General features: G+C 46.9%; 1 long non-coding RNA gene across 6 annotated transcripts; it reads left to right on the top strand.

The window, feature by feature from the left end:
- Positions 1–13,225: 13,225 nt before the first annotated feature.
- Positions 13,226–24,580, top strand: LOC130608789 (uncharacterized). 6 transcript variants are annotated; one of them, XR_008974641.1, is made up of 4 exons: positions 13,226–13,444; positions 17,761–18,228; positions 22,971–23,077; positions 23,447–24,580. It is a non-coding gene; the product is annotated as an uncharacterized LOC130608789 (long non-coding RNA). The 6 variants fall into 6 exon arrangements; XR_008974642.1 differs by lacking the exon at positions 13,226–13,444 and adding an exon at positions 13,690–13,925; XR_008974643.1 differs by lacking the exon at positions 13,226–13,444 and adding an exon at positions 19,252–19,863 and having other exon boundaries at positions 17,611–18,228.
- The last annotated feature ends 2,581 nt before the right edge of the window (positions 24,581–27,161 follow it).

The following is a 27,161-nucleotide window of genomic DNA, read 5'->3' on the forward strand; positions in this document are numbered from 1 at the left end:
GAAGAGCTCATTGCAGAGCTGAGGCTGGAGAAAAGAGGTGGGCTGGCTTCTCTGTCCATGTTTTTTTTCCTATGCCATGCTCGGGAGGATTCAAATACTTCTGGGACATGTCCAGATCTGAGGCTTCTCGGTCGCTCAGTAGATCGTGGGGTCACTTTCACCTTGCTGAATGGATTGAAAGGCTTTTCACTAGAGCTCCTCACCCTCCTGCACAGGGATCGAGGGGTTGTGCTCCTTGGCTTATGAGACAGAATGACTGCAGTTGCTGTGAGAGAGCACAAAATCATCTCTGTAAAGCTGTCCAGAAAGCCTTGAATTCAGGTACAAGCCTCTTATTTATAGGAACATAAAAGGAACCATGGAAACTAAATATGGGTCAGAGCACCTGCAAGTAGAAAAATGGGAGGGATTGCAGAGTTACCTTAATTTCTCTGCCTTCGGATTTGCAGTGGTGGTTTCAAACTTGCTTGGGATCCTAGGCTCTGAAGGAGTCTTTGGGATCCACATATGGAGGGAATTTTCTGGGGAATGCAGCAGGCAAAAGACCTCATCTAAATGTCTGTTATACGAGAGTCAGTGCTGCTTAGTAATATGTGAGACGCTGCTGGCTGTGGTGTTCCTGTTGAGCCTCAAGGGAAGTCAGGCACCTGTAGAGGAATAAAGAGCTTTACATGCATTGTTGACATGGAACTTAACCTTTGCTCCATCTTCTCCCTTATTTAGAGGATTAGCCTGTGTGGCTTTGCATGCCTTCCTGGGCCCTTAGTAAGGATTCAGTTGCTGTGCAGTCCTCAGCTTCATGACAGGGTAACTTCTTCACCTAGCTGCTGCCAGCATGCTTTTGGCGACCCTGGGTGTCCTGTCAGCTGTTACAGGCCATTAAAGGATTTGTTTCTCTGTGTATGAAAGAGCTTAATTCAATTCTCATTCTCTCCTGGCATTCCTCAGAGGTGAGTTCGTCCCCTCGGCATGAATCCTCCAATGCCGCTAATTGACTTGAAAGTAGCTTGTGTCTCCTTGGAAATGTCACCCAGCCCTTTTCAAGTGCAATTCCAGGCAATCAGGATCAATATGTTTCTTTAGCTAAGGGTATTAGCACATGACTGACAGCCCTGCGGTATTAGCTTATTCATATGGACTTCCAGATGCTCATTTTTCTCCCCTGTCTCAGCTCCAGTCCCAGCAAGGGGAGACAGAGGCAGAGTGGAGCCATCCCCTGAGCTGTTCACAGAGCACTGGTGGGTACAGTGTTGGCTGTCCCATGCATGCCCTAAACCTATAGGATGCTCTCATCCCCTGTCTCCCAGGCAAAACCAAACTGCATTGCCTCAACCACTTGGTCATCACATAATGGCCTCAAGATGTGTTGAAAAGGCAGGGGCTGATTTTTTCTGCCTGTGTTAATCAGTGTGGCACTTTCTTTGATATAAGGAAAGATGCTGGCATGTTTTTTTAGGACCTTTGCACAGAGAATACTGTCAGTGAATTATGTCTCCTCAGATCCTACCCCATTGTGTTCCTGGGGAGGCTGTGGTCCATAGCAGAGAGCTTCCCTTGCTTTCCTTGTCATGCTGGGATGGTCCTGGTGCCCAAAAGATTTGGGTTGTCATTAAATCTTTCATGAAGTGTACATTCTCCTACTCTCTTGCCTCAGAAAAGTTTGTGAATTTTTCTTCCCAGCAGCCCTCTGAGGAAAGGGAATGTTCTTCTCTCTGCTTAGAGGTTGGGGCATGAAAGCACTGGAGAATGAATTTAGAGGAGCTTACAAAAGCACTTGAGGTAGTACTTCTGTGAGTGAATTTGATCCAAGCCCAGGTGCCCTCTGCTATTCTTGCCTCTCTCTCTAATAAGTTTGCTGTGGCTGAGGCACCCAAACGGCTCCTGTGGAGCGATCTCACATCCTTTCTGCACCCCAGATGTGCCCCTTTCCTTGGGAAACAAAGGGGACCTCACTTCCCAGTTCGGGAAATAGTAACTCAGGAGACTTAGGAAAATCAGTTCAGAAGCAGATTAAAGACTATTTCAGGTTTTCAAAGGAAGAAACTGGGATGCTGAGAGATCAAGAGCCATGTCCTAAGTGAGACAATGTTTCTCAGAGACAATTCTTCTCATGCCTGCCACCCCTTGCCCTGCAGCTAGTGGTGCTTCCAGCTCTCAAGGAAAGCTTCTCCCTGGCATTGGTACATGTTAGAGTCACAAGGGAAAAAAAAAAGCCCTGAAGTTAGGTCCCAAGTGGCAGACATTAACATGCATTGTGGTACTGGGAAAACTTTGAGGGCTTCTCTGCCATGCTGTGAATTTGAGTGTCTCCTTTGCGGGGCTGGTGAAGGCATGTCATCTTTCATTGCCTAGGATTTGTAACTGCAGCTGAGGCAGAGGTGGGCAGTCTGTGTCAGGGAGCTGCTTAGATCATGTTCCCAAAAGGCACATCAGTAGGTAAGCAAGAAAGCCTGGAAGTTTTAATCCATGAGGTTGCCTGGATGCCTGCAGGTGCCTCTGACTGAATTTTGTGTCCTCTGAAGTTAGTCAGGAAGGAGTTAATGTGCGTGCCCTATGAGACAGCCAGAACAAGTGAATCCGAAACTCAGGCAATTGGAGGCAAGCAACAATTATTAACGCCTCGGCATTTAATGTGGCAGATCGCTTACGCCCCCAGTTATATTGTGTGTTCAATTCCAGAGCACTCGGAATTGTCAGTCAAGCAGGTCCATAGATCATGGCGACCTTAGCATCATGTCAAGGGGCTTCATTCCATCAGGGATAATGAACATCTCCCACTGTTTCTTCCCATAGTTCATCTGAGATCCAGAAGTTCATCATGCAAATGACAAACAATGTTAATTTTCTGGAAATAATTCCTCCAGATGTCCACGGGATTCTAACACTCCTAGCCCAGAACAGTAAAATATGTTTGTCTTTTTTCCTATAATTCATCACCAGGCCCACAAATCTCCCCAGAGTCTCTATAAACAAAGCAGGAGGCAGAGCACAGAGCATAATAGTTCACTGCAAACGTGTCTTGTGGTCTGTCTCTGATGCACCTGGGAAAAGGAGTGGTGGAAGAGGTCAGGAAGTTTCTTCTTAGGTGAGTAGACTTTGACTACACTAAGTCTACTAAGTCTTTCAAATACAGTGAGCATGATGATCTGAACCAAGCCTCACACAAACACAAGTCAACATGGGAGAAGACACTCGGGGAATATTTCTGGGCTTAAAGTCTAGGTCTGGCATGCAGGAATGCCTAGATCTGGAATGAAACCTGCTGCAAAACTTGCCTGCATCACTAGGGGACTCTGCATCGAACAGGCTTTATCATGGTTGTGCATCAAGCTATGTTTTCCAATGAGTACTGAGGCAATTAGGCAGAGTTTGGTTTCTCCAAGCATCTCTCAGCTCCCTGAAATCCAGATCCAGCCAAATATACATGAAGAGCTCAAATCCAGGGAGGTTTGGGCCTCAGAGCACAAGAACAAGTTTTGGCTTGGACAAATTTGAAGATATGATGCAGGAATTAGCTCCAGCCAATGTATTGGGAATGGGGCAGGTCCATAATGAGGCAGCCAACAAAACTGCTGTATTTTTTACTCACACAAGAGGTCAGCAGGCAGCCAGGACACAAATCCAAGGGGGATGGTGTGAATCCTGGACTCCTGCCCAATTTCTAAGAAAAGTAAGACTCAGGAGAGCTTGGGGCACCCAGGTTTGCCTCAGACTTGAAGAGCTTCTCTACTTGTAATTTGTTTGGTTGGATATACAAAAATACATAAGTTGGTTAGACATATGTATTGTTTTACATGGTCAGACATGGACAAAAACATGGACATCCCCAAACTCTTTCTTCTCTGTCAACTGAGAGCACCCAGCAACATGCTCCTGCCTTGCATTGGACATCCCCAAACTCTTTCTTCTCTGTCAACTGAGAGCACCCAGCAACATGCTCCTGCCTTGCATTGGCACCCGTGAAATACTGAAGTCGGCCAGGGGGCTCAGTCCTGAGTTTCCGCATGGAAGTGGCCTGACTATTTCTCCTGCTGCTGGAGATAGCACCAAGAGCAAGGCTTGCATGTGCTGGAGGAGAGAGCACTCAAGACTCCATGGAAGGTTCTGCAAGGGCACAAGGACCCTCTTGCTGATGGCACATCTGAGCAGTGTGTGGTGGGTGAGTCACTTAACCTAGTACAGCTTTGCATGTGCTCAGAGCACCCTCTTGACTTCAACAGGGGTTTCCTTTGACAGGTGGCTATTGCTGCTTGCTCTTTTTGGTTTGTTTGCCACAACCCTGGCAGACTCAGCTTTGCTTTGGCCTTTTCCTCTTCATTCCCCCTGCTCCTGCCAGACCTCAAAGCCTGCACCCTCTGCCTCCTCTGCTGGCCTTTTCAGACTGGAAGGGTTTTTAAAAGTCCCTCTAAGCAGCAGCTGCTTTGTGGCTTTGGGGTTTTTTTTGGTGTTTTTTGTGATGAGCTGGAAATTAATTTCTTTTTCATTGGTGTTGGACTATCCATTCCCCATGTCACAGCGCAGAATGAGCTCGTAACTCTGACTGTCTTGCAGCTGAGTTACAGGGTCTTCTGTAACATAGCCCAAAGGGTTTAATTTAACTGTGGATGTTTTGAAGAAAGCAGTGGAGATCTGACAACTGTCTAGTGCTTTTGCTGTCTGCACATTTAGAAGGTCTTCCTTAATGTTTGACTGAAAGGTTCCTTGTTTTATATTAAGCTTAGGATTTCTTGTCTTTTCCACAGGTGGGGAAAGGTGGGGGTGTCCCCCCCTTTCCTTTTTACTTGTCTGAAGAATGTAACCATGTCTCCATCCTCTCTAGACTAAGCATCACAAATGCTTGCCATCTCTCTTTGCCAACCATCTCCTATAGATTTCCTGTCACTGCTGTCTGTCTCCTTTGGACTGTCTCCAGTTGTTCATACCATCTTGGAGATCAGCATCCCAAACTGGACAACATGTTCCAGCTGAGATCCTAACAGTGCAGAAGTCGTGCGAGGATAATTTGGACTGCTTATGCATGTTATCTTTCTTGTGCTTTGATCCTGGTTGCCCTTGGCATGATCTTGAACACGTTTTGGGGCAAGTAGGGTGAAGTGTTTCAGTTAATGTCTAGGCCACCTGTTGTTGTCTCCTTGTCACTACACATATACACTAATAAGACCATCTGTTGTAGGAACCTGTGTTTCTAATCAGGGATGCTTGGGTGAGCTAATATGAAAGGACAAAAGATGCAGTCTGCTCGTGGGAACTGAAGCTTGTTACCCCTCCTGCAGATGCACCTCCATATAGGCTCCTTCATGAGACTGTTTACAGGGTTTAATATGTCCATTAATATGCAACCTGTGTTGAGTCTCACCTCAGCTGATTTGCCGTAGCTTTCCCAAGTGTTTGCTTGCAGCTGGATTGATGGCATGTGGGTTGCTTGTCTGGCAAGTCTAGAGAATGGAGGAGCCACCAGTGATTTTCATTTAAATCCCCTGCAGGATTTGGGGTCAGTCCCAGGGCATGACACCAGGGCCTTTGCTGCCTGCTTAGCCTTCCTTCCATATAGGAAGAAATTGGTGGGGTTGTGTCCTCTGGAGCCCTCTTCTACTCACAGAGCTGTGGAGCAGCCACAGGGAAACAAAGTCCTTGCTCTTTTCTCATCAATAGCTCTGCCTTTTTGTAATTTCTCCTTACAACCATCAGCTGACTCATGGGTTTTTTTTTTAATGCCCATCTTGGTTTTAGTCCCCTTAATGATTAATAACATCTAATGACACTGTCCCCCTGGCTTTGCCCCTAGTAGGGCAGCATCTAATACTGTGGTGCTTGCTCACTTGAACAGGCCCCTGGTTTTAATGGACTTACATGAATGACATGATATGGATGCAGGTGCAGTTCAGGGGCTGGGCTATGTCTTGGATTCTTTTAAGAAGGTGATTATATTTCTTCCAGCTTGATTTTTGGGCATGGAGAGGGAGAGCAAAACTGAGACATCTAGTTGTGAAGCAGGATGACAGTAACAGTCATGAGCAGGAAAGCTTTGACCCCTGCCTGCTTGTAAGCTAACCCAGCTGGAGGCAGCATAAAGGGCAGGTCCAGTCAACAGCTGGAAAGGATGAATAGGAAACCTCAACCTCCTAAGGGGAGCAGAGACTGAGATCCTGAAGTTGTTCTCCTCCTGTTCAGGAGGTCTAAACTGTTCAGGTGTGTCTAAACTAGAGCGTGGTTTTGACAAACCCTCAAGACCTTATGATGTTCTAGCAGTAATAATAGAAATGCAGATTTGTGTGTGTAAGCACAAGATTGTCTTTGATACAACCTCTGTCTTAGTGGAAATGACCAAAGAGAACTTGCAAAATCCCAAGTGTTTCTCAGTTTACCCCCAAAGGTGAAAGTAAATCAGTGTAACTGGCTTCTCTTGTTTTTACCAGAGTGTTTTAGGTAATCCTCTATTTCTGTTTTCACTTGGATGCTGTTTGCAGTCCAAATACTGACAAGTGCTGTACCCCCATCTCCTCCTCAAACTTGTCTCCTGGAGTCAGGCAATTAGATTAGACTCTCTTTCATCTAAGTGCTTTTTTTATCTTTCTGATCTGTGGAGGAAAGCTGGCAGATATCATCTTTAAAGGTAAGGAAAGTGGAGTCAACATTTTGTATTCTAGAAATCTCATTATTTTCCAACTAATATGCTGATTTTGTATGCTGGGGTTTGGCAGTGACACAAGGGTCATTGCTGAACAAAGCAGAAGCAGGTCCATCCTGGAGAAGCCTGCGTGGGTAAAATATGCATTTTCTACGGGTGGAAAATATGAATTCTCTGACTCATGTCAAGGAGTGAGGCATTGTGGGTAATTTGCCTTTGACTCTCACTTCATGGCACCTTTCACAAGAGGAAAAAGTGTGTTATAAGAAGTTACCTGATATTGCACTGTCCAGAGTGCTTTTCTCTGGCTGGATCTGGGGAGGGATTATCTCAGATTTTCATTTAGTTCTGAAATCCTGGGTATTGGTTTTATAAACTAAACCCCCTTTGCGGCAGGTTGCTTATTCTGTCTTGTTGTTTTAGCTTGATGCATAGGAAGGAATTTCAATTTTCTGAACGGATGGGGTGCGTGCCTTCCTGGGGTAAACCGGCGTCGTTCAAATATTTAAAGGCAGATGCATCAATAGTGGCAGCTGAGGATCTGGCTTACTTTGATTAAAATCTGATGAAGATTACTCAGCCTTACCAAGGGACTTGGATTACCAGTCTATAAAAAGAAAAGTAGGAGAGGACATTAAATATAAAAATAATCCAATGAAGGATGTGAAGCTAAACTCACTGAAAATTGAACAATAATGAAAACATCCTCCTTAAACAGGTGGAGGGCAGCAGGGCTTGCAAGCGAACATTGCTCTTGGAGCTAGGTCTGAGGCAGAAATACTGCTCTTGGGTTTCTCATGGCCATGGCCTCATCTTTTAAAGGCAGAATTTTTTCAGAGAGGGCCTTGATCATTAGCAAATCCCCAAGGGAGTGTTGCGGGAGGAGACGTGGGTGACAAATCCTTTGGAAAATCCTTGCCTCTGCTTCCTCAGGAGACCTGGGCTAGTGCCAAATCTCACTAGCAAAGAGGTGATTGAAGCTGAGGAACAGAAAATCAACTCTTACAGACTTCAAAATGTGAAATGTGCATTTGTCTTACAGTGGATGAACTTCAACTCTCCCTTTTCATCACAGCATTTTTCCCCCTTCGTTCTTTTTAAAATGTATTTATGGAATGTTACTATTATGCCATGTGATTAGGCTTGATGGCCAGTGACTGATAGGTACATTGAACCAAGCTTGCTGGGCAGTCAGGAGAGGTGGCCTTTTTCAGGAGTCTGTCAAGCCACTCAGCATGTGTCTAGGTTCCCCTGGATTTCTTAGGCACATGGTCCCTAAACTGTATAAAATCTGTTTTTTCCTGTGTTCCTGTGAAATAGCAGTGCAGCTACTGGTAGGGCAAGCACACTTGGGTGCTAAGCTAGATGGCTTTTGAAGTCTCCAAATTCTACTGAGGGCAGCAGAATGATCTATTGAGCATGCTGGCTTGCTCAATGGGCTTGCTTGGGTGGGAAGCATTTCCTTTACTGATCTTTGTTGAAGACATCTGGAAGGAGATTTACAGGGGTTCCAGGATTTGTGACTAGACTCTTCTTTTATATCCAAGGCAGGAAATAGTGAGTGCATGGTGAGCTAGCTGGTCTGGGTTGACTGGAAGATGCTTTGACTATGTCCGAGGACTCTGGGAGCCTGGAGACTGGGGCTGAGTGGCCTTAAAAATACTGATAAGTTAACCTGATGCACTGGTATTGCTGGAGGAAAGGCAAGGAGTGGTTGTAGGGTCTCCTGGGCAGTTATATGCATGGGTGGTCAGCAATATTGCCTTAATGCAGCAGCAGCAATGCCAGTCTCTCCAGTATTCTTTAGTCGGAATTAGGGTCAGATAAGGATAACATTGTGTTTTAATAAGTATTTGTTAGCAAGTGCTTTCCCTTTCCCCCTCCCCTCTAATATTGTTAATTTTCCTTGCAGTAACACATGCATCGTTCAGCTTCTGTTCCTCCATGTGTCATGCTCTGTTACTCCGTCTCACTTAACAGCCGCAGAGCAGGGGGAATGCTGCCAAGGCTTTTTCTGGGAATTTGCTCCAGTCCTGCTACTTCCCTGGGAGTGCTCAAGTGATGTGTTTTGTTTGCAGGGGGAATAAAATGCTCAGCTGTCAGCTCCTCAATGGACAGAGACCAGGGCAAAGACGAGCTGCTCCTTTGTCTCTGTGCACAGGTGCCCGCATAGACATAGCCACGGTAAGTTTTGGCCGATGACTTTTTGGCAGAGAAAAGTTGATAAACAGTGGATGTGACCTTTTTGCCCTATTTTAAAAGACATGAGACTTTGCTTAAGGCAGCCTTAGGTTAAAAGTGCATCTCCCCCTAGTCCTTTCCTATGTGCAGAAATGGGGGCTACAAGTGCCTGTGATACCCCATGGAAGGGTATCCATCTGTCTGAGATGCAGTTGTATTTTTCACTTGGGCTGGGTGTGAAACAGTGTTTAAAGGCATTGTTAATTGCAATGCATTGGTGAACACATTTTTAAAACACCTGCTTCCTTGTTGGAGACACGATTATACTTACCCAGACTAAACTGCTGCGGGGAAGGTGGAGGCGCAGTGCTCTCTGTGGCTGTCTGGGCCATTCATTTGTTAGTATAGGGTTGAATTTCTGATGACTCAGAAGGAGCTTATCTGCCCCTCAGCTATTTGCAGATCTGAGCATCAGTGGTACTGTTGCTCAGAACCTTAGTTCATAACAGAGTTGGGACCAAAAGCCACCTCAGTCTCAAGGTGCATGTAAAAACAAGCAACTGAGGTTTCCCAAGTGTCAAGTTTGCACAGGGCACTCACAGGCAAGTCCCAGAAAAATAAGGAGGATGCAAGGTATAGGATTCTTTCTGCTTGCCTCAGTTTCTTTCAGGGTATGGGAGCGAGCAGAGGGAATTAAATATTTCAAGCCTCTGTTTGAACCATCTGAAGTAGATTAGGAATGAGAGATGAATGTTGTGCAACAACAGGGGCTTTACTACTGCAGGAGCTGGTGATATTGAGCATCTTACACTTTCTGATTTATAATTCCTTCCTTATCTGGAGTCTTGTATCAAATATCTTTGTACACAAAGCCTGAGGAACATTTGTTAGGAAAGCCCCTTTTGGGACATGCCTGTGAGCCTTCTTTTATAAGCTATAAAAGCAACTGCAGAGCTCTTGAACACCAGAGTGGGCCAGAATTATGCAGGCACAGGACTGGTAAGCAGTGGTCCCTAGCTTGTATGGCTCCATGACCCACACCTGCAGCACCCTGGGTTGCGGAGCTTGTGTGCTCACTCAGGGTGTTTTAACCTGAGCTGTGGGTGCAGGCCGTGCTCTGAGCTCCTGGGCTATGCTTGACCCTCTGTTCTACCTGGGTTTCCTCTTTCTGAAGTGTCTTAAGAGTTGGACAGGTCAGCTCCATACACCCAGCTGTAACAGCCTTCATTCTTGCCTTTCATTTACTTCTCTGCAAAAACAGGGTTAATGTGTTTTGGGCTCCTTTTTGTCCACCCCTAATAACTTTCCAGCCTGATGGCTGAGTGCAGCTGTGTGTGCCAGAGATCTTAAAGATAACAAATTCCTACCAGCTTGATATAAATATATAACCCGGGAGAAGACTTTATCTTAGCCCCTCTCTGCCAAGGGAGTTCAGTCCTTATCAGTTCAGGAGCATCTGTGTGTGAGAGAGAACGAAGAAAAAATATGTTATGAATGCCTATGGGGAAAATTGCATTTGGAGCTGGTATCCTACTGCATCCTGAAGAATACCCCCATGATGTGTAACTCCATGGAAAATGGAAGTATTGCTGGCCCTGCTATGGGCTAAGTACTGTATGAAGTTTTCTGTTGCTTGCTTTCATTGCAGCCTTTCATCATTGGAGCTCAGGGACAGGAGCCTAGCACTGGAGCAGAGGGTTGCAGCCTGCTTCCCAGGGGGATGAGGCTGGTCTATGGGGCAGCTTTCCCTTGCAACAGGCTTTGCTTTCCCTGGGCAATAGCCACTATTTCTAGGCTGGTCCTCTGGCTTGTCACCCAGCTCCTTTTATGCCCTCTGCCTTCTGCAGAAAGCTGTTTAATCAAGAGTGTATCAAAATCCATCTGTCTACACTAGTGTCAACAACTTAGCTTCGGGGACATTTTAAATAATTTTCTTTCCACACTCTGTAATGGATTTCATTGCTGAGGGGAGAGAGAGCAGGACAGCAAAGGTATTTTAATTACATCTGATTGTGACATCTTGCAAGCTTGCCCTCTCAGTTATTCTGGCGCAGCACCGTTTAGAGCCCACTTTTGTAAGCACAGGCATGTTAGCTGGGGGTTTATTGATTGCAGAGAAAAATATTGATATTTTGCTCCCAACATCATCTTGGGGCTGTGTCTTCTTTCTCTATCTATGTTTTGTGGCATCAGCTTCTTTCACATTAGAGGATTCCAGTCATTCTATATCATGTCCTTAGAAGCAGTAAAAACCAGTCACTACTCCTATAAGTGTGGGCATCATATCTGGGCAGAGCAGAGGTACTTCGCTTGCTCTTAAGAGAACCTGCCTTACTTGAAAGGGAAATGTCCATTTGAACCCTTTCTCCAGTTCATATCTGGGTTTCACAGCCTGTTAACCTAAAAAAGGCTTCCCTTTTCCTCAGTGAAGTCAGGAAAGATTGAAATACTATCTCCAGCAAGACTATCTTGGGGGGAAGGAGCAGGGAATGAGACAGGGAAAACTGCTGGTCTTGCTGAAGCATCCTGATCAGACCCATGGAGCTGAGTCAGTGAGCAGAGTAAGTCCTGGAACAGGCAAGAGTGTGGCAGGTGCAATAGAGCACACTTTCTGAAGCGCCTGCTCACCAAACAAGAGGAACTCCAGTTGGGTGCATGTTGAAATGCCAATAACTATTGTATCTTTTCATGGCTTTAGGTGTATTTTCACTAGCACTTGAGGCTAGTGTTAGCTGCAATGCTGCCTTTATGTTTTCTGGAGCATTCAGGAGGTAGCAGGTCCCTGTGCCCATACTTAGACCTGCCTTTTCAAACTATTTAGCAGAAATAAAGCTAGAAACTGAAAAGCCAGAAACTGAATCCAACCAGGGGTTTGGAGGAAGCAAAGTTTGTTGAGGAGGAAAGTAGAGAGTTAAGGTCTTTAATTTATTTCTTTTTTAATGGTTGCTAGTATGCCTTTCCATTCTTGCCAAAGCTTTTGGTTCTAATTTAGTAAGAAACTTAGTCCTCAATATCAACAATTTTCCAATGTTGGAATGTGTTTGTGTTCCTAACAGCACTTATCTGTGTAATTTCCTCCTCTTACTAGATACAACCTCAGCTGCAGATTAGTAAAGTGTTTTGTTTGTGATTCCTAGGTACTCTACACTTGATGCATTATCTTGCTACAGACGCAAGGCAAACTCTGCTCCTCCCTTCTGGCCTAGAGTGCAATGATGGATTAAGTAGGTAAGTAATAGAGTGGTAATGAGATAACCACTGACACTGAGCATTAATGTGGGAATAAATGAAGTTACCATCCAGAGCTAATGGTCTGAACTATCACTGGTTTGTAATTAATGAACGTTGTGGCTGAGATTTACAAGGATATTTTAGGATGCTGCTTGCATGCAGCTTTGGGTTTTATGGCTTGATTGGAGAGAAATCAGTTAATGCCAAGAACTTAATGAATGGGTAAAAGCTGTTTTTTGTCAGTCTGTAGTGTCCCTTTTGTGGAAGAGGCTAGACTGGTACATCTGCCTTTACTTCAGGTGGAAGTAGGTAGGATGCTGTGGCCTTTGAGTCACTCACTCTAGTGTCTAGTAGAGATGCTGTAAGGTATCTCGGGGGTCTTGTTTCTCCTGTTTTATTAGGGCAGAGCAGAAGGAGCCTTGGTGGAAACAGTACATTTGAAATGAACCTATGCTGCAGACTGACTCGGATTCTCCAGCCAAGACTGAGAATTGAGCAATGACAAGCTGCCCTATTTTTTTCCCTTGAAGGGAAGACATCTAGTTCCTTCTTCAGGTCTTCTCCTTCCTGCAGCTGTGGCTCTGTTTCCTGAATGTTACTCCCTTCCTTGCCCTGTGATCTCGCTCTGGTGTCCTGTGTGATCCAGTGACTGCCCGCGCCTAATGCGTGAGCCTCCTGGAGCAGGAGTTGAGGTGCCCAAGATGCATACATACGGTGTGCCTGTGCTGGGGAGGCCTTGTCTGGAGAGCTGTCCCTCCCTGTTTGCATAGCTTACTAGGCATGTAACCCTGCTAAACGCTTTTCAGATGTGTGAATAACGCTTTTGAGGTGGTTGCTAGGCTCTTGCAGAAGATACAGCAAAGCAGTCAAAATTCTTCATGTTAATTGGTAGGAATACTCCAGCCATCTCGCTGCTGCCTGCCTCATCTTTCCATGGCAACACTCTCTACAGCAGCCCAGGTGCTTGTGGTTGGATATAGTGGGATTTTTTGAGCCCTCTGTCTTCCAAATTGCCCCTTGGAGCATGGAGGGAACATCTGTACTTTTAAAGTATGGGTATCATGTGATACATCAAATAGCTTCCCTTGGTCTAACCATATCCCTTTTTCATGCTGTCAGACGAAAAACTTTGGAAACATGCCTGCATTTCTTTGGTGGAAAGAGCGGTTGTCCTGTTTGTTTTTTTAACAGGGAGAGAATGGTGCTGAAAGAGTCTTGAGTGTTTTCCTTCCCATGGCCTGAGCTGTCACACCTTTCTGTGAGCTGGAGAAAGGAGGGACCACAGCTCATGGCATCTGGTGGGCAAAGGGAAGGGCAATCTTTTTCTCTCCAGCAGAGCTCAGCCTGGATTGAGTTCTGATGTCTCCTTCAGGAAGCCGGGATGGTGGCTGGAAGGAGCCAGAGGTGAGAAGAGGGTGAGTGAACAGGAGGGAGAAATCTCAGGTATTGCATCATCCTCACTTCCACTCCCTGCTGTAAATGTATGTGGGACAATGAGACAGTACAAACAGGGGCACTGCCTGTTTGGCAATGCCCAGCTCTGCCAGCGTGGGCAGAGTTGGGTGTCGCATTGCAGAGGGCTGGTGCAAAGAGCAAGGTGTCCTCTCTTCCTGCTTCCCACCTCTCTGAAACATTCTCCATGTGTATTCCAGCACCGTCATCTCTCTTTCAGGGCATATTTCACAGGCATGTTCAATGATTCCAGGTAAAATGAGACTCAGTGATGAAGCCAGCCCAAAGCTTCCCAGACTTGGGGAGGTTGCCACTTTGCCTGTAAGCATTACGTTTCCTTGGTGCAGGCTCAGTAGTTCCATGCTGAGCAGGAGGAAGAAATTTCCACCTGCTGGACCAGCACAAGCCAAGACTCAAACTTAATAAAGAACAGGTAGTGTATTCAGGGATGTGTAAATCCTCCTTCTGCAGCCTTGGGAAGTTTATTGCCCTCAACAAAGTACACAGTAAGGCTGTAGTTCCTGAGGATCCCCGACAGACTGTTATATGATGAGGGAAAATTACCCAGACTGTTCTCCAGAAGGCAAGTGAGCAGGAATCTTTCTCCAACTGGTTCAAGACAACGTTAATGTAGGGAAAGCCATTAAAAATAATGCTAGTAAACAAGGATAAAAACCAGCAGGGTTGTAACAAAATCTGGACCAGAGTGGGTTTCCCAGCTGTCATGATACTGGGAAATAAAGGGTTAACATTGTGCCTGCTTGCTTAAGCAGTTGCTGTGGTTGGTGTATCAGTCATGCTGCATGCTGTCTTAAAGGAAGCAAGCAGAGGGATGGGGTAAGCTGAGCTCAGAAAGTCTGTGAGGGTTGGTTTGGGGGCATCTGGGTTCCAGTGGCACCTCCTTTGTTCATGGCCCAGTACTTTACTTTAACCCACTCGGGGCCCACCGTGTTTCTGAGAAGCAGTGATGCTGTTTTATCTGATGGTCATTACATCTTGTATCTATTTATGTAATGGTTATATGCTCTCCTCCAGAGGTTGCCTTCAGAATCCAAGCCCTGCTGTAGGGCGCTGAGAACATGCTCACATGTGCTTGCTGGGTGCAAGTGTTTTGTGTGAGCATGTCTGGGAGCAGATCTCCAAGAAGCTGATCCCAAGTTCATCTGGGGAAGGTGCAAAAAGGCATGATGAATGGTGATTCCCTTCTCCATTTCATCTGCTCCAATGTGAATGGGAGCATGTTCAGCCTGGCCACAGTGAGGATTACTGTGAACATATGTCCACTGTACTGGGACGAAGGCTCAGATTTGATGCCTTTTCTCATACTGGTGGTGGGTACAGGCTAAACAGGGCCCAGAGCATCCCGGGGAAAATACCCTGGCATAGAAGCTGTGTTACTGCGCTCTTTTTTCCAACCCCACACAATACTAACATAAGCCAGACAAGTTCTCCAAAACTCCTGGCACCAGACTTGATGCTTTGCAATAGGTCAAATCTGTTACAACCAAGCCAAAATTTCTAGCCCCAGAACTAATTGTCTTCAATTGTCTGTGTGTTCAAGTGAGCACTTTAGTGGCCAGTGGTGAGTGGTGAGGTACAAAACCACTTAGCTGCTTTCTTACAATGCCTGAGAGACTTGGATAGTATGTTTGAAAAGAAAGAAGGCAACAGTCTCATCTCTGAACACAGCTGTTTCAGCATAGATGAAAAATATAGATGCCAGCAGCCATGGAAAAATTCCCCAGTCCATCAGTCAGTGCAAATAGCAGCAGAAGGATCCTTCGGTTCCCCAAGAGGCGTCATATACCTTGTATGTCCCTAGTGAAGTGGTGTTTGCTCAGATTTCAATGATTTTGATGGCCCTGTTGTGGATGGTCAGGTTTTGCAGGATGGGTTGGGTTCTGGCGGAGTCTTCATGCAGCAGAGTGAAGTGAAGCTGCTGAGATAAAGTGCTGCAGTGCCTCCAGCCGAGTGTGGGGAACTATGGTTGGATGTCTAAAGTCATCTTCATCAAAGAGGTGAAGGAAAGTCTGGGCAGATCAAGACTGATGCTGGAGTGGAAAGCAGCGTGCAGAGAGGGCCAACACACAAGTCCTTTGGAGCTCTCATCCCTGGAGGATCCACAGGCTGCCTTTACGGGGAGACATCAGCCCCTTTTACTCCAGTCAAACTTCCAGCAGGTTCTGGTTTCAGAGGTGAAGTGGGCAGAGGTGGAGAGCTTGCTTTTGTTTTTCATGAGACATCGCCAAGGAATCAGGGTGACAGAATTATTTTTGTGGAAATGAGTATGTGAAATACTTTTTCATTTTGATTATTTGAAAACTAAAACTCTTCATGGCTTTTAAAATTCATGTCCCCTCCAGGTTGTTTTGTTTTGTATTCCCTCTCCCTTATTCCTCAGAGAAACCATCCAAACCTACATAGTGTGTTATTTTTTTAGGAAATAAAATCATTTTCCAGTCAAACCTAGGCTGGAAATGCTTCTGGTGATTCCTTTGTCTGAGAAATTTGGAAAAGCCTGGATGGAGCAGAAACCAGGCTGGTTCAGGGAGAGCTTTCTTACATTTGAAGACCCACCTGAGCAAGGGAGTTGTTTCAAAAGCTTTTTATTTGAAAAATAAAATTTTAATAGGCTTTGTTTGGGAGAGTTGGGCTTCAGCCATTCTTCTGTTGCAGATCTTGTATGCTACCAGGATCTGGAGCCTGGCCCTTCTGGTCCCAGCTTCCCCTGATTGCTTCATTGCTGATCTGTGCCATCTCTCTCTGAGTCCTGTATCTTGAGTGCTTTGCTCTCTAGGGACACCACTTCTGCAGGGTGTAATAGAGGTGATGCCATGTTTGCTTTGACTATACTTCGTACTGAAAGTTTTTCTTAAGAATGAGGATCATATGCATGAAAAGCTGTGTCTTGAGTGCAGTGGGGACCTCTTGCTGTCGCACAGTGAGGGGTCCAGGTCCTACATTCTCTGTTTAACTCTGCTCAAGCTCCTCTCCACCAAGAACCTCTTTCTGAGGTTCAGAGCCAGGCACCGGAAAAGCAGATTCAGTGGTAGCGACCACCGAAGTCCCCTGCAGAGTGCCTTTCCTTGGCCTTCTGTTTCCCTGCCTATAAATCAAGGCTGTTTTAATGGTGGGTTCTTTGAGACACATCTTTCTGTTCCCTCATGCAACAAAGGAATGAAAGGAAAACCACCAGGCAATGGCTGAAATGAGATGAGTTGCTCTGTCACAACCCTTAGTAATCGTGGGTTTCAGGGACTATTTTTATCATCTCCAAGTGATGGCCCAGAGCTAGCTTGTTTGGAGGCAAGGTACATCAAGGGTAGAGGATTGTGCTGGAGAGCCTTTACATATGACAGGAGTGGTGGCAAGTGCCTGTGTGTCTGGAAATAAGGCAGTAAGTGGGCTGGATAGTGGAGACCACCAGCTCCTGTTGCTGGCTGCTCTGCGAGCTGCCAGCTCTGCTGTCTAGCACTGTCCAGATCCACAGTGTAACCGCTCATTTCCAGTCCCTGTCTTGTCTGTCCCACATACTGCTTCTTCTATAAATAGCCTGGTGGGAAGTGGAGTAGAGAGCCACTGCAGATGGCCCCCAGTTCCCCATGCAGTCGTGTGTGAGATCCCAGATACAGGCTGTCAATTCTTTGCCTCGAGCCACCCGTGAAACCTCATTAAAAATGGTGTCCTCTTCCTTAACCCCCATCACCCCCTCCCTTCCCACTTCAACTTGCCTACATTGAAGCACCCTTATTAAGCATGCACTTCTAAGCAAGGAGCGCTGACTTTCCCTTAATTGAGGCATAATAATTAGAGCATTAACACATTAGGAGGGTGAGACAGCATGTTTAGCTTTTGTGATTAATTATCTGAGGATTGTAATAAGTTGTTAAGACATTAATTACTCTGGCATGTTTATTGCTCTTTATTGCAGAACAGACACTTGGTAGCAGCAAGTGCTGGTTCATCTTGAAATACAGTGAGAAACAGGCTGGATGGAGGAGACCACCTATTCATCCACAAAACAGTGAGCTGCTGCTGTTGCTGTGGTCAGGGTGAAGGCATCCTCCTGGTCGGACCTTGATTAGCAAATAAGTTTATTTCTCTTCCATCTCCAGGAGGCCACAGATGGTATCTGAGTCCCTTAGGACAATCTAGGACCTAGAAGGTCCTTTCTGATCTTTTCATTTGTATTTTTCTCCTCTTTCAAATGAAGCGTTTCCTTTCCTGATGGTTTGAGTTCCCCTCATTTGGATCTTTGTGTTTCCAAGGATCTTACCTGGTTCAGAGTGTCAGCAGTGGTGAAGGAATGAACCGCAATTCTGGTGCCTTGTTTCACACCTCCAGTGGATGAATTTTCTTCTGGGGAACTGGGAAGGGTGTTTCTCCAGCAGCAGGAGAGGTTTGGACTAACATAGCCTGCTCTTTACACAGCAAGCTGCTCTGTAGTCCCTAGACAACTCCACGCTGGTTTGTCAAATTGGGTCTAATGGCAAAGTTCAAGCCTGTAGGATGAGTAGGTCTTGTACGCTCCTGAAAGTCAAAGAGAAAAGGCAGATGAATCAGCAGGAAGTTATGGTGGGCCTATTCCCAGCTCTGCTCTTCCCAAGAAATATGCATGATGCCACACTCTCCCCACCTCAACCTCCCTCTGCTGTTGCGTGGACTGGGGAATCACAATGGCAGTCCCAGCAACAGTCATGGATAAAGATATTTGGGAAGATGATAAAGACAAGAAGGTGGGGAAGCTGTGGGTGTGATGCATTGATACAGATTTCCCTTGGGACCCCTGGACTTGATGTTTCTGATTTCTGGTCTATTGCTGTGTCCTCATGTTACTGCAACGCACGCTTGGGAAAGCAACTGGTGGGTGCAGTGTTACTGCAGTGGCTTGGGGCAGCAACTGGTGGATGCAAGGGGCAGGAAGGGGGGTCTTCCCCTGTTGCCTCGTGTTAGAGATGAGATGAGCCTGACCAGTCTTTGTCCCCCTAGGACTGACCCAGCAGTCTCTTTCCATATGGCTTCCACGAGCTCAAGTTAGTGTCACTGTCAGTCAGTTGTCTCGGTGGCTGGGGAGGAAAAATCCCTTCCCTGTGTACAAGGTGGGATTTGTCTTGTGTCAGCTGAATGCAATCTGCAGACTTCAGCTCCTTGGAGCCCCTGCCTGCCTCTCACTAGCCCAGCCTGGTTTCGGCATTCACTGTCAGGTACCTGCTTTCTGCATTCAGAGTATAGAAAGTGTCAGCCTGGCATTCCCCACTCAGCTCCTAGGGACAAGGCAGGTCCTGACTTATGTGTTTTATCATTAAAAAGATAATTTCCTCTAGATGTGTGCAATAAGACTATGGGTGCTGACCTGTGATCCTGGCATTGTGCAGCGTTAATGATTTCCCTCTGCAGATAATAAGCAATGAATGTATATATTTGGGGGAGATCTGATTTTTTTCCCCCCTTTTAAGACTGCTGTCTTCCTAGGCCAGACTTAATTAGCAGACCTCATTATTTCCTCAAATGTAACTTGACTTCCATTGAATGAAAATTGTTCAGTGGATGGGGAGCAGCAGAGCAGTGCTGCAATATTCATATTGTTTTAATTGCAACATTAACATTTCATGCCACTCTTGGCATACTTTCAGGTGCAGCCCTTTAGCTCAATGCAACACTGTGAAAGGTTGGATCAGAACAATTAAGGCAGAGTGACTGGATTTCTGGATTTTCTCTTTTTTTTTTGTTTTTTTTTTTTTGTTTTTAATGAACGCAAGCCTGGATTCAATCCCCATCACTCCTTTTGTTGGGTGAAACAGGGAGTCAAGCAGCCCTGAAGTGTAAATCCTTTTTTTGGAATAAAGGATGTGCTGTAGTGTATGCTTAAATACTCTTTCTGTGGAACTGAAGCCCTGCAAGGACAAGTGATACGTGATCCACCAGGCTGACAGCACATCCTGGGACTTGGCCTTTACCAGGTGATTCAGAGAAGCCCCAGAATGCATCTGGCCAGCTGGGCCAGTGTCACATAGGAGCTGGAGGGAAAAGGGCTATTTTCCACTTCTTGATTACTTCCAGGACTCTGGAATGAGCGAGGCTGGAAATGACACCATGAACAGATGACAACTGGGGCAGTACAGATCCTAAATGAGCACAGGGATTGCCCCACTCTGTCCCCAAATTGCATGTAAGGTTTGGCTTCTTTGCAATGGGGTCAGCCTCCGCAAGCTCCAGTCATCTTTGCTGCCTTGCCATGTACCATGTGCTTCTTGCTAATTCTTCCTATGCTAGAGAGTGGTGACGAGTGATGTGAGGTCCCAGCAAAACCAGCTCCAGGTTCTCACTGAAACAGCCTAATGAGGGTCTCCTAATTGGGTCACTGAAAGGAGGTGAGCAAGGAAAGCCAGCCGGCAGGTCTACTAAATAGCTTCTTGGTGTTGCTCTCCCAAGGCTGTATCACACTGTGTAATGTGCAGACTGTTTAACTGACTTTAAAGGAGAACCAAGAGACTGTTGTGTCCCCTTCATCCTTTAGAAGGAAGAGGAAGGGTCGCTAGGACTTACTCTGTCCTGCCAGGGGAAGGCTGAGCTTTGCACCCATGCTGCTGCCTGCCAGCTCTGTGCTGGCACTGGCTTGCAGATTTGTACTTGGGGTTGGTGAGTTGATCTGGTCTGCAGAAAGGACCTATATGTAGAGGAACAGGCACCCTCTTACACAATAACAAATGCCACTAATCAGTCAACGTGCTAATGGGTAGTTTGATGTGTGATACTGTTGTGAGTTCCCTGGGTGGCTGCTTTGACTTGGGGCTGCCTTCCCACTTGCTGGCAGTTGCTGGCACTTGCTGGAAGTGGATGAAACATCTTGGTGGAAGGTGAAATCTCTCTCTGTGTGGCAGAGACGCAATGAGAGGGTTGCAGGGACAGAGCCCATCAGTGCTCCCCCTTTGACCTGGGCATGTCTCTTCCATTTCAGGGAGCATCTGAACTAATCCATAAGTCTGGGGTGGCAATTCAAGCTGGAAATGCAGCAGGACCTCAGCTTGCACACTGGCCCCCAGCAAGGAAAAAGCACACGGCCTGGTTCCAGAGTCTTTGAAAAGCCTTTGAAAAGGCTAACATGCCATCTTAGCTGGCTGTCTCTCCTGTCAGCTGAGCAGGCTTGAAACCTTCACCCGTTAGTACTGTGTGCAGTGGGATCCATGAAGTCTCATTTCTTGTGGATATATCACTTGAGTTTGGATTCTCTAGTGTCTAGTAAGCTGCTTGTGCTGAATGGAGCATCTCCCCTTACTGGGGTATTTATAGCATCACTCCTTCTCCCACACAGATTGTCTGATGTCTAATAAGGGATGATACACTACAGTTTGGAAGGTGCTAATAATGTCTCTTCTCTCTTTAACAGTCTGTTCCCATGAAATTTATAGACTCTGACTGTCTCTCAGACCTCTGTCTCTGTCAGATCAGGTTGAAATCTGTTTGCTGTGTCAGAAGTTGCGGGGAGTGGGCAGAGGACAGACTGATGCAGCAGGAGTGCATATGCTTTGCACTTCTTGGGAAATTAGGCTGAAAACGTGCCCAGCTCTGTTTCCTGCAGATCTGGAGGGGCAGCTGTGGTTCAGATCACTAAATTGTGAGTTTGGGAAAGCAAGCTGGTTGGGTGGGAGGAAGGCGCTGAGCTCAAAACGTACCCAGGAGAAGAGCTGCTCTGCCCCCAGCCGTCTTGCATGCCATGCTGAGGGCTCCTCAGGCACGCTTGAGCTGCCTGGGGCGATGAGTGCAAGTACAGAGCTTGGCCTCTTGCGAAAGACAGCCCCTGAGGACAATAAACGAGCAAGCCCAGGGCTCTTGGCTGGTGTGAAGAATTGCCAGGCTAAAGGATAATGAATGCCACAGCAGGAAATAGAGCATTTCTCTGAGGCCATTCATCCCCTTTATCACTCTGCTAACAAGCCCCAGAGTGACTTCAGAGAGACTTCTCTGGAGCAGCACCATCCCTCAGCCCTGCTTATGGCTGGGTGCTGGGGGTGAGGAATACATTGCATGGCAGGAGTGCTCAGTGAAAAACTGCCGACCAATCCCAAATAACAGCTCCAAGTCTGGGTGTCTGCAGTAGGGACTGTGCAGTGGCTCTGGCTTGGCGTGGAGACCATGCCCTTCTTCGGGCCATGTGCGGTGCCACCTGAGAGATCTGTATGAAAAAGCCAAGCATCGATCTTTCTTAAAGAACTCTGGGGCAGCAAGGGCCCTGCAGCACCTTAGGAGGATTGCTCTATCCTAACTCCCACCTTGTCTAAGATTTAAAATTCATAAGATTTATACAGGACCCAAGAGGAGTTTGGGACTGCTGGCACAGAGGTAAGTTGGTTCTGCTTCACTTGCTGCACAGCTGAGTCTTGCGCAAGGTGGAAAGGGCAGGAGTGATGTGCTTTTCGAAAGAGCTAATAAAAGCTAATTCATCCCTTTGCTCCAAGACAGTAGGAAGCATTAGTGGCTGGCTGAGTGCCTCCTCTGCTGTGGCAGTGTGCTGGGTGCCTCCACTTTCCCTCTGGCTGGGAGCGAAGCATGTCCTCCGGTGGAGGAGAAGGTGTCTGTCAGCAAGGGCTGTTCCCTCTGCAACTGCATCAACAGGCATCCCATAGCGCTGTCTGTAGCTGATATCGGAAGAAAAACAGCCAGATAACCCAGACAGGTGGGTCTGGGCATGAGGATGGACATCTCTCAGACAATTTCATGTGCTGGGCTTCAGCTCTCAGCAAGTGCCTTTGTCTTTGCTTGGACCACAGCTCATGGGAGCAGAGAAAAGTACCATCCACAATTAGACTGGGCTATAGGAGGCCCCCAAAAGGGCTGCAGCCATTGGTGACCAAATGGGTTGGAATACTTTCAGCAAGCACCCTGAGTGTACTGTGTGTGCAGGTATGTTATGTGCTACCCTGTGTGCTCACCTACCAGAGTGATTTGTGTCTGGGGCATGGTGTGCAGTGGCTAAGCACTGAGTAGAGCTAATTGCCAGTAATTGGAAGTTTTTTTCTTTTTCTTCCTGATTTCTTAGTTTCTCCTTCTCCTCCAGATTTAGCTGTTGGAGGACACATTTTGTGTGGTCTGTGGTAAGCATCCCACATCCAGTGCCAGTGGCAGGCAGAGCTGGGAAAAGATACGAAAAGGGGGAGGAGGAGAAAGGAAAGCAAACAGGAGAGGTTGTATTGTGTTTCGGTGTCCTCAACAAACATTGGTGGTTTTGTAGGGGCAAGAAAGGAGTAGAAAAGCTGCAAAGATTTGCAGGTAGAAGGTCCTATGATGGGTAATTGGTTTGTTCCAGCAAGGGCAGACACAGCAGGAGAGCAACAGTTGGTGGGGATGATCTGGAGCTGTGGCTCTGGAGCAGAGGGGAAAGATTGGTGTGTCTTGGAGCCGGGCTTCTCCTTGAGTGTGAGCAACACACCAGCAAAAGGATTGTAATCTTGATTTTTTTCTCTCCGTTTTTTATGGGTAGGTCTCTCAGCATTTTAAAAGAAAGCTAACACCGCAGATTGGAAAACTCACATCTTGAGGCTTCAAAGACTAGTTCAAAGCCAGCCAGAGGAGCCAAGGCCACTGCCTGTGAGTACCAAGCCCCTGCTATGTGCTCTCCTCCCTCACCCCAAATAGCCTGCCCTCCAGACCTTGTCCTTTTTCCCAGCCACTGCACTGACCAGACTGATGATGGGGAGCTCATTGGAGGCCTGTCATGACCCACAGAGTGGCTACAGGACATGTTGCCTCTTGTGGCCACGTGTAATCAGCTGGACTGCTTCTTGGAGGGAGTCACACTGGCACATGAAATAGCCCTTTGAAGAGGGGTTGAATTTATAGGGGTGCACTGTGATCCCAGTCCGTGAGACCCCTGTTCCTGCCTTGCCCTCTCTCTGTGTTACAGGAAGAGATCACTTACAATCTATAAACATCTGGTGCTTTTTCTTCTTTTTCCAGCACCATTAAATGTCGAGTTGAAGTGAAACACAATACATCACCTTCCTCATGGGCTGCCATTCAGCCAACAGGAACCAAGATTAGCCTTCAATCACACAGGGGCTGGAGCTGTAGGAAACCTTCCTGAGGACACACTAGCGGAACATTTTCATTAGCGGAGGAGAACCTGATGGAGATGAAGTGCCCCTTCACCTCGACTGCCAGACCTCTCCCCTGCCTGGCATTAACAGGATTAGGAGATGCTGAGGAGCTGGTGCCAGCTGCAACACTTTAAGTGCTGTCTCATCCAGATGTGAGAAACTGCTGTGACACACTGAAGCAGCGCTTTTGTAGCATGGTGGGGGTGGCTTTGGTTTTTCTCTTGCCTATGGATGAGCACTCATTGCTAGAAGCGAACTGGTTCTCTCCATGCTATTAGCGGAATGGAGGAAGAGGGTGCTAGGTTGCAAGCCACGTACCTGAATGGGTATCCTAGCATGGGCCAGAAAAAGGTGTCCTTGGATGATAAGGTCCATAGGTCCAGAAGGTATCATGGGCTCTGCCTCCTGCAACAAGTTTTGCAAATATAACAGGACTGCCTTAGCAGTAGTGGAGTTTTTCTCTGCTCCATGGAAAGCTGTTCCACAGCCCACTTTTGCAGGCATCTGCTCTTGGCCTGCGTCCCCTCAGGACAGTTAAGATAACCAGCATTCACTTCTGCTATTGATGTCTCTTTTGTATTGGAGAAACATACCCTACACCCTAGCTGGAAGGCTGGGACAGACCTGTCTCTCCTGGTTACCAGGATTAGCCAGCAGGGTCCCTGCAGTTGGTATCTGCCATCCTCCACCTCACCTCCCTGGGGCTGGTGTGCTCCCGACAAAGACAGGATCTGTCTCTTTCACTCACAGCTGAAGGATGCTTTGCCTGGTCCTGTCTTGCAGGTTGGAAGGAAATAATTCTAATTTATGTGGCATATTCCTTTGGGGGGATGAGGGGAAGAAAAGAGAAAAAAGCCCAGACACAACAGAAACTCTGGCTATTCTGGGTATTTTTAGCTCTTTGCAAAGAGCCGTTAACATTAACCTCTCTCTTCCTCTCTTCTCCCCCTGTGCCCCCCATTTCTGTATTTGGGGCTGCCTGCAATACTGCATTAACGTCATATCTCTGTGAAGACAAGCCAGTGCTCAGCACTCCCCAAGACTATGACTCACAGGGAGCTTCATCCTCTCTCCTTGCTGTCTGGGTACCCTCCACATGCACAGCCCTCAGAAGAGGCTGGGAGGGTGACAGGCACAGAGATGTTCATGTCTTCTGAGATGAGTTTTATGTGACTTGAGCTTCCTGAGAATGAGGTGATACAGCCTAGCAGCTACAGCATTGGTTTGGGACACAAAATCAGGTGGCTTCTGGTTTGGGAGCATTCTCATGTTAGGGTACTTCTCGCTTCCCCCTCCTCCCTTTCAGAACTGAGAGCAGCCAAAATTAGAGGAAAACCTGGCTCCGAGCATTTTCTGCCCCCCAGTCCCTTCACCTGGATTTTTTAGTTTTTCCCTTACAGTCTCAGCTGGCTGAGTTTCAATGCCAGCCTATTGAAAGGAAAGGCACGTGCTGGCTTACGGAGGGAGAGAGACCTGAGACAGGATAAATCTGGAGGCAATGAGGTTGGGGGGAGGCAAGTTGCCTGCTCTGACACTTTTATTATGGAGCCTGGCTGCTTGGGAATGAATCTTTTTTGAAGCATATGTTGCTGGATGACATTTTTACCAGGTCTCAGCAGTAACCTTCGCCACACCTCGCTGCCCAGCCCTGTCCTTGCCTGTTCCTGGGACAAGAGGAGGGAATGTCAGCTGGAAATGCCACAGGCAGTAGGGCTCAATGGTGCTTAATGCACCTCCAATGAGTCTGAACACACCCGGACTTTGGCACTAGAAACTCTTCAGGCTTTGGTGACTTCAGCTTATGGATGCATGTGTTGTTTTGCAAAGGAGGTTTTGGCTTCTACATACGTTTCTTTATTTCAGAAATGGAAGAGGATACAACAGAGACCAAAATGAAATCCTCCACAGAGTTGCCCAGAAGGAGGGATAACTTCAAGGAAAGATTATTCCTTGGCTCTAGAAAAGGAAGATCTACTTGTTCAGTAACCTGGTGATGAGCTACTGGTTCTTGCTTTGTGCAGAGGCCTTGTGCAGGGGTGTGCAGAGACTGCTGCCCTCTCTACTCCTCCCCTGTATCACTGTCAACTTAGATTTCACATTGAGAGGGTGATGTTGTGGCTGGCAGTGACAATAGCAGGATGTCACTGGTCGAGGTGAAATCTTTCCCTTCGTGAGGTTACTTCTTCCTTTCCGTCCCCTTGGCTTACATCAAGAACCGCTGGCTTTTAGTAACAAGCAGGGCATGCATACGAGCTGCTGAAAGGGTGATGTATACTGTGCTGATCACCACTTTTCTTGCTGTGTTGGTAAGCAGCACTGTGTCACTGATGTCTCTTTGCTGTGCGGTGGCCTGGGACAGAGGGAAAGCCCTTGTCACTGTCTGAGATAAATCAGGGCCATTGGGAGTTGCCGTGTTTGCTGTCATGGGAGCATTGCACAGCATGGTCCTTTGCCATGCTGGCAGTCTTGTATCAACAGGAAGTCTGCTAGGGATGTCTATTCAGAGTCCTGGGGGCCATCTGTGCTCTTTGGGGGCCAGGCCTGAACTAAATCAGGGTCTGAGGGGCAAACATGTTAATGTTCTCCGCAGGCTGTCTCTCACCTCCTCTGAAATGGGAGCTAATCTTGTAGAAGAGTGCTTGGGCCCAGAAGAGTTCCAGCAGCCTCTCTGCCAGCTTTCTGTCCTCAGGGACCAGTTCAGCAAAGCTATAGTGCTGTTCTGGGTGCAGCTTTCATTTTCCACCTGATTACAGAGGAGAGAATGACCCTGCTGCTGCCAGGCCATGGTAGAAAATAGAGGTAGGGGGTGGGCTTCTTTATTTCATCCAAGATTCTGGTTCTCTATTAGCCCTGATTCTGTCTTGCATCTTTTCCAGCTGGAGCCTGTCTTTATTTTGTTTTGTTTTTTTTTTTTTTCTTTTTCCCTTTTTTCTTCACCTTATTAAAAATGGCTTTGCCATCTGCATCTGTCAGGAGTCTGCCGAACTGGGTCTACGGCTCAGTGAAGATACAAATGTGCGGGCTATCCATCATCAGATAAATCCTCTCCTTGCTCCCACATCTCAGCTGCTAATAGGAATGCTGGGAAAGGGGTAACTGTTTTACCCTGCTTTTTCCTACCATCCTCTTCCTTCTCCCTTTTTCATCCCATCTCTAGGCCTATTACAAGGCAATTGGAAGGCTGGAGTTCAAGGACACTTGTTGGTCCAGGCACTTTTTGAGAGGTAAGGATGGAGTGGAAGAGATTGACTTTACCCAAGTGGCTTCAAAATGTAGCTTTGAATGGATGTTTTCAGCAGTGTTGTGTATGACTCCATGTAATATGCGCTGAAAGCACTCGTGCTCCTGCATGTCTTGTCCTCACTGTGTCCCCTTTCCCTGGTGCAGATGACCAGCACTATGGGGCTCTGCAAGGAGGAATGCACCATATATGAAATCCTCAGTGCTACAACTCTGCAGGGTCACTCAGGTACCCAGAGGGAGATGACAGCCTTCATTGACACCCATGGATTTGCTCATCTCCTCCTGCCTCTCTGTTTTCTGCAGTCTGGTACACGAGCTGCTTCCCTGGCCTT

The sequence above is a fragment of the Pezoporus wallicus genome, unplaced genomic scaffold (assembly GCF_028554395.1).
Source record: "Pezoporus wallicus isolate ANWC-B61680 ecotype Strahan unplaced genomic scaffold, APGP_CSIRO_Pwel_v1 scaffold_7107, whole genome shotgun sequence".
NCBI classification, from domain to species: domain Eukaryota; kingdom Metazoa; phylum Chordata; class Aves; order Psittaciformes; family Psittacidae; genus Pezoporus; species Pezoporus wallicus.